Source organism: Alligator sinensis, unplaced genomic scaffold (genome assembly GCF_000455745.1).
Source record: "Alligator sinensis unplaced genomic scaffold, ASM45574v1 scaffold611_2, whole genome shotgun sequence".
Classification (NCBI taxonomy): Eukaryota; Metazoa; Chordata; order Crocodylia; family Alligatoridae; genus Alligator; species Alligator sinensis.
This window is the reverse complement of record NW_005841869.1, coordinates 3214897-3222873: the sequence shown is the minus strand read 5'-3', so window position 1 is coordinate 3222873 and position 7977 is coordinate 3214897. Positions and strand designations below refer to the sequence as shown.

General features: G+C 45.2%; 1 protein-coding gene and 1 long non-coding RNA gene across 4 annotated transcripts in view; one reads left to right on the top strand and one right to left on the bottom strand.

The window, feature by feature from the left end:
* Nucleotides 1–4336, bottom strand: part of LOC112548475 — a 35126-nt gene extending 30790 nt beyond the window's left edge. Inside the window, exon 1 of the long non-coding RNA XR_003092205.1 lies at nucleotides 4069–4336. This is a non-coding gene — a long non-coding RNA (uncharacterized LOC112548475). The remainder of the gene's footprint in view (nucleotides 1–4068) is intronic.
* Nucleotides 1–7977, top strand: part of NR6A1 (nuclear receptor subfamily 6 group A member 1) — a 130970-nt gene that overhangs the window by 49085 nt on the left and 73908 nt on the right. The gene's annotated exons all lie outside the window — the stretch shown is intronic.

The window sequence follows — 7977 nt, the reverse complement described above, 5'->3', positions numbered from 1 at the left end:
GTGTGGGATTATTTTCAGCTCTGGGGTAAGTACACAGATGTAGCAGCAGAAGGGAAACTTTTGCCTGGACTTTCCTTGCATGGTTTTTATTCTGTAAGGCAGGAACTCCCTGTCGCCAGCCTCTGGGAGTCTACTTTCTACGTGGTTTGCTTAACTCGTCTTCCAAATTAGTGACATCTGAATTAATGGCAAAGGCAGAAAGCAACCTTCCAGCATGTCCTTTTGTTAAATTTCAATGTTAAGGTTGGTTTTATAGGCAGTCTGCTCCAAGCGGTAAGAGTTGGTGCCCGTGGCGAGTACAGCAGAGGCTGGGCTGTTGCACTGTAAGAGTCTGGTAGCATTAATTCTGACTGTTCTCGATAGAAACACCAAATTGTTCTTTGCTTTGGTTGAAAATTAAGTCTTATTAGGAAGCTGACAGGGTTTTATACCCACTTTGTGCTCTTCAAAAAAAACCCCCCAAACTGTACCAACTTCAGCGTGCGCGCACACACAAATATCCAAACAGCCTGCCATCTAACACGATTCCCTGGTAGGTAACAGGCACAACCCATTGTACCGCATGATTAATATAATTTCCTTTACTTCTCTACTTTTCATGCAAACTTAATCCTGCAAAAAGTATTATTTCCGCTCGCATATCTGCGCTTAGGATGTTTTGAACCAGCAGCTGGATTCTTCCGCACGATACGTGTTTTGCGCTCAGCCTACTGAGGTGGGGATTTGCCTTTGTAGTCAAAGGTTTTGTGTGGCATTTTTGTCATACCTCCCGTTTGTCCACGTCCTGCCCGGGGGGCACTGGCAGCGTGACCAGTCGGCTTGGCACGCAGGTGCCAGGAAGGCCCACGCGGACGTCTAGAAGACATGTCCAGAGGGTGTTTTCTTTTGAAAAACAAGCCTCGTCTGCTCCCTTCGGAAATTTCTCCCTGCTGCAATCTGTGTTCTCTCTCGTTCTGGGATTGCAAAGGATTGCATTTGTGCTTAAGAAGGCAGTTTTTTTTTTATGAGGCACAATTTTGGTTTTATGTTCAGTATGTACTACTTGATATCTGTGATGCAGTTTGTAACTACAGCAGCCCCTTCGCTATCATGGAGTACTATCATTCTTGATTTTTAAATAGCTGTGCTCTTGACCAGGAGATGTGCTAACAGCTTTCCGTACTTTATGTGCGGAGAGAGATTTCGGTGGTTATGTTCCCTTGTTCGCGCCGTACCTGTATGGCTGTTAAACCACGTTCGGTTGCCTGTGAAGTCCATCTAATGTTCGGTGGCTGGGATAATTGTTGTGACTTAAGAAACCCTTGGCTAGGTGTGGCTGGGGTAGCAAGTTGCGCATGTTTTTCAGTTGCAGTCTAGACCCTCCAACCTCCCTTCCTGCCATCGTGCACAGACTGAAACTGCTGCTGGCATTCGGTTGATGTGGCACGAACAGTCAGGGCTCAAGCTTTTAATATAATAAATCCTGCTGTTTGGCCGTCTGAGCTTTCTATTTGCTGCTCATTGGCGTATACCAGGGGGTTGCTTGCCTGTCCTTCAAGGAGCTTGTGGGTCTAACTTCTGCAGGGTTTGGGGGCGAGGGGTGGGAGTGCGGGAGGAGGGAGGGGAGGGTGCATGGGGAAGTGGCAGAGTATTTGTCAAGTCTAATAGTTTTGCATTTGCCTCAATTATTTTGGTAATTACTGCACTGAAAGAGACCAGCTTTGATCCTCTAAATAATTATTATGTAGGGTATCAATGTAATTAATTATGCCGTAATTTTATTAGAAAATTATATTAACTGTCTGGTCAGATCTCTTTGAAATTGGGTCTCTGCTAACAAAAAAGCTGTTGTCAATAGGTACCAGCTAGTCCAATAGGGAATGCACGGCCTTTTATAAGCATATTTCAGCTTTTTGTCCCTTTTAAAATTGCTGCCTCGTTTCGAAGTTAATTAAAATCTTCAGCCCTATCTTGCTTCTCCAGTCGCTCTCCACTCCAGTCCGCTGGGGAGAGTCCATAGCTGGGCAGTAACCATATGGACTTCATGATTTTATGTACTGTGACAATAAAGCTTTTATGACACTCTCGGTGGTTAAAAATGGCAGTAGGAGCTCTTAAACATGGCATAGTTATGTTGCTTTTTTGTAACAGCAGACCTGCCAATAGTGCATCAAAAGCTGTAATTTCCTGTTCACTGAAGCCCCCTATCTCTGTGCTGCTTTAAGCTTTGTGTCCCATAGCTTGTGCCTGTGTGCTAACAAATCTCTATTGTCCAGTGGGTCGAATAGTGGCTGGAACTAAAGAATTGCTGTCTGGTTTCTATTCAAATCCAGGTAGTCAGATATATGAATGGACTTTCTCGAACAGCCTTGTGAATAACCTCTGCTTGGCGTGAAGGCTACAAACCGGGCTATGAAAGCTCAACTAAGTCTCACAGGTTCACAGTTAAAATCTTTAGATGTGGAAGGTGGAAATGTTTCAAAGTATGCTTTAAGTGCTCCTCCTGACCTTTTAAACGTATGAATTACATTTCTGGGTGGAGGAGGGAGGTGAAGTCGTAACCAGACGCACTTTCTAAACTTGTTTAAAGAAGACTAGTTAAAACCAACCGAAAAATCTGCTTCGAATCTCAAACATCGATATGAAAAGTTTGCAATCTCAAACTTTTTCTCAGTACAAGTTAACGTTTACCAAGCTATCTTAATGGATTAGTTGCATCAGAAAATTCCCACTGATAAGCATCAATAGTTAACAATTGCGGATACTTTGCCCAACAAGTGCACAAAATAAAGGTCCTTAAGCGAGAGAAGATCACTTCCAGAAAATATTTCCTGGATCTAGTGAAAATTGCAGGTACAGCTTCACTTGCCACATTTATCTGGTGGTATTTACAACAATCTTGACAAACCCATCATTTATTAAAAAGTAACTTGAAATAAAAGTAAGCTGTCGAGCAGCTCCACCAAAACCAAACCCTCTCTGCAAAGAAACGAAGAATAGCTATATAAGCAGAGCCAAGTAGCGACTGCAGCCTTGAAAAGCAGGTTCCCCTCTCACGTTTTACCATCTGTTGTGAAAAATATTCCAGAAATATAAATTACAACAACTGTTGCTAAGGCGTTATCGATCGCCACGTTTTCTCCCAGCTGAAGAAAAGTGCGGCGGGCTTAGCAGCCGTTAGACGAGCCGCGCCGTGCATGTTCCTGTTATGTCACAGGTAGCGTGGAAGAGAGCTCTTTTATGTTTCTTTTTGTCTTAAACTCAGACAGCTTTGTAAGCAGTAGTGTGTGGATTACGAGAGTTAGACAAAAGCAGGCGCGACTGGAAAGGGGGGGACGGCTCGGGGCATTTCCTGTCACTCAACACATTCCAGCTCACTAAAATTCCCCACACCCTTTCCCCCCTGTTTTTCTAATTGCAGTTATTTCAAATTCATTTTGCTGCGGCGGACGGTTGCTTTTTCCGTGCTGCATTCCTTCAGATTACACAAAGCACAGCTGGGGAAAATGGCTGGCATGTTCAGAAGCAAGTCACGATTGCACGCATGAGCACCTCGCACATCCATTTTTTTTTCTGCACAGCAGCTGGCTGACCTGTCTCGTCCACTGCTGGCCTATTGAGCGACCTGGACTGTCTGGTTTTGGCTCATGCCTTTGTCCATGTCTGGCTCAGTTCCTCTCTGTCTATATTTGCCTCCACTAGCCCTCCAGGCTACAGAAGTGTTTGGTTACATAAAACTCCCGATTTTAAACGGAATAAAAACTTTAAACTTTGCACGATTCTTTTAACTTTGTTCTTTTTTTTTTAAATGTTGCCCCTCGCTAATATTCTTAAAGCCGGCAAAGTGTCAGGAAAGGCTTTTTGTATTCAGCATGCACTAACTGGTTTCGTAACTATCTCCAGCTGTGTTATATTATGAGATGTATATAAAAAGCTTCTGTTCGGAGAACAAAGGAACACGTGCAGAAATGAGACCGGAAAAAAATTCACTGACAGTATTTCAGTCGACAAGCTATTCCAGAGTAGTTGGCAACATTTCTAACAGGTATACGCTTAAAGAATATTTTAGACAAGAATTAAAATTCTTACCTAGTTAAGGAGACGGAGTCGTCCTGAACTGTTTGTTGCATTACAGACTTTTTTTGCAGTTGGGTGTCTGTCCAAAAAAAAGTTGTAGCCTATGTAGGCAGGAGAGCAACTTCCCTGCAGCTCGAAAGGCAATTTTAGTGTAGAAATAGCACTCCTAGCCAGCACGGCATTCGGTGCCGTTGCACAAATGCAGCCATGAGTTTGTCACTGAATATCACAGGCTTGAAAGCAGGCTAGACGAGGTATTGAACCACTCCAGATTTCCTTGCAGCCCTGTCTGCTTCACTTGAATTGAACTATATATGACCCAGATGATGGACAGAAGCAAATTTAGTCATGTGCAGGGCTGGGACACAGCCTATTTGCTGATCCCTGGCAGTGCAGGGGTTTGTCTTCTGATTGGGCCATACCCTGATCATTGAAATGTGAAGCCCCATACCATTCAAAGGCTGTAATTCAGGACTGGCTGTTTGGGTGTCTAGTTGCCTTCACTTCTAGTGAAATGCTTTAAAGTTGTCTGTTTTATCTGGTATTGCTTCTCCCGTCTGAGACCAAACACCTGTCTCCCCCTCCCTTGCAGTGACACCGAACTAATATTCGTGAAAGAATAAAGAAGTGTTTTCCTTACTGACGCTCATCGTAGATGCTCATGTACCAAACCCAATTGCTCAAGCAGTCATTACTTCAGGAGTTTATTTTATATTTTCAGACTGTTAGGGTGTGAATAACATCCTTGGAAAATAAGTTTTCCCAGGCTGGCATAAGAAAACGTATTGCGGCGTTTTAAGGTGCATCAAAAATGCAGCGCAGGTGAATCTGCTCGTTATCTGTAAGCAAATACATTTATGGTTCAGCATTTTCCCGAAGTCCTGGAAACTCTGTTTCATTTCCCTTTTGTGGGGTTGTCCCCCTTATTCTGGCGTCCAGTCACGTAGAGCAGTGCCACGAGGGTACTTGGGAAGCTTAGTCCCCAATGAGCTGTGACATAGCCTTTAATCATGCAAGACAGTCAGGGTCTGCTCTCATCAGCTTGTCTGAACTAGTGGACCTCGGGATTTATTTCTAGTCTTTCTGGGCCACTGGGAAACTAGGTCATTATATGGCACTGTCAGTTGTGACATTTTTGTTCAGCGCATGAAAGTAGCTTTCATTTATTTAATGTGAGTCGACTTCATATTCATACTTAAAGGCAGTAATGTGTCATAATAGGGTTCCAACACTTATAAATAAATTATACTGCAGACTGCTGAAAAATTGCCGGGTTTGTCTCTTGTAGTAGAGCATTGGGATAATCCCACCCTATTGTTTTCCTAAACCTTTCCTAAAGGCGATGTAATATTAAGTCAACTTTCCATTCTCCCTGTCACGAATGAGAGGGGCGGGCACGTTTCTGGTTGGAGACATGCAAAGTGCCGTTAAGGATGCTTTCAAGCAGGGCCACCCAAATGGATGGATCAATACCCGGCACCAGCGGGTCCCACTTGACGTCCCTTCAGAGCAGCCAAACGCAAAGCTGCTGGCCCCTCCATTTTTCCCAGGCTGTCTGTCTGTCTTTCTCTAACGTGAGCGTGCGCTGGGTGAGGGTAACGGGGCACTTCGGTTTGTGCCCTCTGCAGAGTGCCATTGCGTCGGAGGATTTTGCACCCTGATTTGTTTTATTCTGTGGGAATGGAAAACTTGGGAACAGGACTCTTGAGTGAATGGTTCCCTTCCTTTTCTTACCTCTCTCTCCTGCTCTCCCTCTCTTTTCCCCCTCCCTGTTCCCAGCTCCCCACATTTTTCTCCCTCTCCTCCGAGAGCGCGCGTCTGTCACGGGGAGCCAAGTGTTGACGATGAGTGGGATATGGGACATGTAAACATCCCACTCTCACCAGACATCCTCCTTTCTTCCAATTAGGTCAGGCTCTCTTAGGTACAGATGCCACACGGAGATATGCAAGTCGGGGAAGTCACCCCCCCAAAAGCAATTGAGTAATGCAGTCTGCTGCTCTGATAAAAGGAAGCAGCTGTTTACATAGTACCAAGTGGAGGATAACGGGGACCAGACACGTTTAACCTTGCCTCCCACCTCTGCCAGCTCCCAGCCATTTTCACTACGAGAGCTTTTGTTGGGGGGGGGTTTAAGACTTCACTGATGACATCAGCCATGCTAGTGGCAAGAGCATGGTTTTGTTTTGGAGGTGGCTGTATCAAACCACCTGGACAGGTTTTTGAGGCGGCTACATCCAGTCTTTTACAGGTTTTTGCTCCGGTTCCTTCAGCTACCTGCATCAGTCCCCACCCCCCTGTACAATGCTTGGTGAAGGAGCCACGCCACCAAGCAGCTCGTGTCGTTTGGACCCCGTATAACAAACAGCAGAGTAGACCGAGCTTTTCAGAAGTGATGGATGGATGGGACTGGCTCGCTATTCTCCAGTTCCTCCTATGCAACAGAAGCAATCCCGGTGCTGCACAGACACTCTCTGCCCCCATCTAAAGCCAACAGGGCCTCATGAAAAATGTGCGCTGGCTTTTTATACGTGTGTACTTTTGTTTAATACTCAACCCCTCGCTATTCTTGTTCCTGCTGCTTGAGCCACAGCTTCTTGTCTCGTGCGTGGAGTTTCCAGGAAAGCTGCATGCCTCGTCACGCTGGTTACAGGCGGCATAAAGTAATCTGTACGTACACAGCTTTGTTAACCTGTGAATTTCGAAGCACTTGACGACCATAACTTAACGTGGAGCATCGCACAGAGGGAGACTGGTAAACTGGAGGGACCAGGTTGGAAGCATATTTCTCAGGACCAGATGGAGAACTAAGAGCAGAGTTGAATCTTTGTCCCTAATCGGTGCTCCAGCTAAAATGTAATGAAAAACGTTATGCCATTTCTTATTAGATTGTTTACTCCCAAGTCCACAGCCTCAGGACCGAAATAGTAATGCACTTATCCAAATTTAATGAAACTCAATCTGACTCACTCCTGCCATTTATAAGGTTTCTAATAGTCATTCTTGCATCTGACTACTTCCATCATTTTCAAGATTTCTAATAGCAGCTCTTTGACAGTGAGTTTTCCCTTCAGGGATGATTATTATGCAGTTAAACAGTGCAGTTATGTTACAAAGATGACAGTGGAGATCCAAGACGCTCTGCATTTAAGCCAGTGGTTCTCAGCCTGTTTGCCATAACAGGCCCCATTTGCCGCTCGCCACGTGTTATGTGGGCTGCACCTATGCAACTTCCTCTGTGTCCATTTAACAGGATGTCATGTGGGCCGCAGCAGTGTGCTGATTGGGCCACGTGGCCCACGGGTTGAGAACCACTAATTTAACCAGTTTCCATCCGTATCCAATGCACAGGTAACGGATGTTTTGTTACAGTGTAAGCAATACGACTAGGGACTGGCATTGCATTAAGCTGTTAAATCAAATATTCGGTTGTGCATACAAGAGTGCACTACACTTATCAACCACCGTCTGTGGTGTGAACGTGTCTTCGGGCTCTAACAGTGGACCCGAGTTGTCCTTGATGGGTTGCGTTGTGTTCAGTTTGTGGGTGAGCTCCTTTTCTACCGAGGCTGGGCAATGTGCACATTTCTAGTGCAGACAACTGTTGGATGACAACCAGCTTGCTAAGTTTTAATGCAAAAAAGACTGGAAGCTTACTTATAGGTTGGAAAAGCTTCAGAGCTTACTCCTTTGCTCTTGACTGTAGGGCGGGGAGGAGGGGGTGTCCATTAATTGCTACTTCCCTTTTTCACCTTTTTGACCAACAACAGTCTCTTCTAGCTGTGCTTGTTGCCACAGCTCTCCAGGCCTTCCCAGCCCTCGAGGGTGGGTTGCTGCCCTGCGCTGCGTCGAGGGCATCTCGTCAATGATTTGGAAATTGAAATCAAGTCCCTGTGCGTTTTCTTAAGCAGATGTGATGAA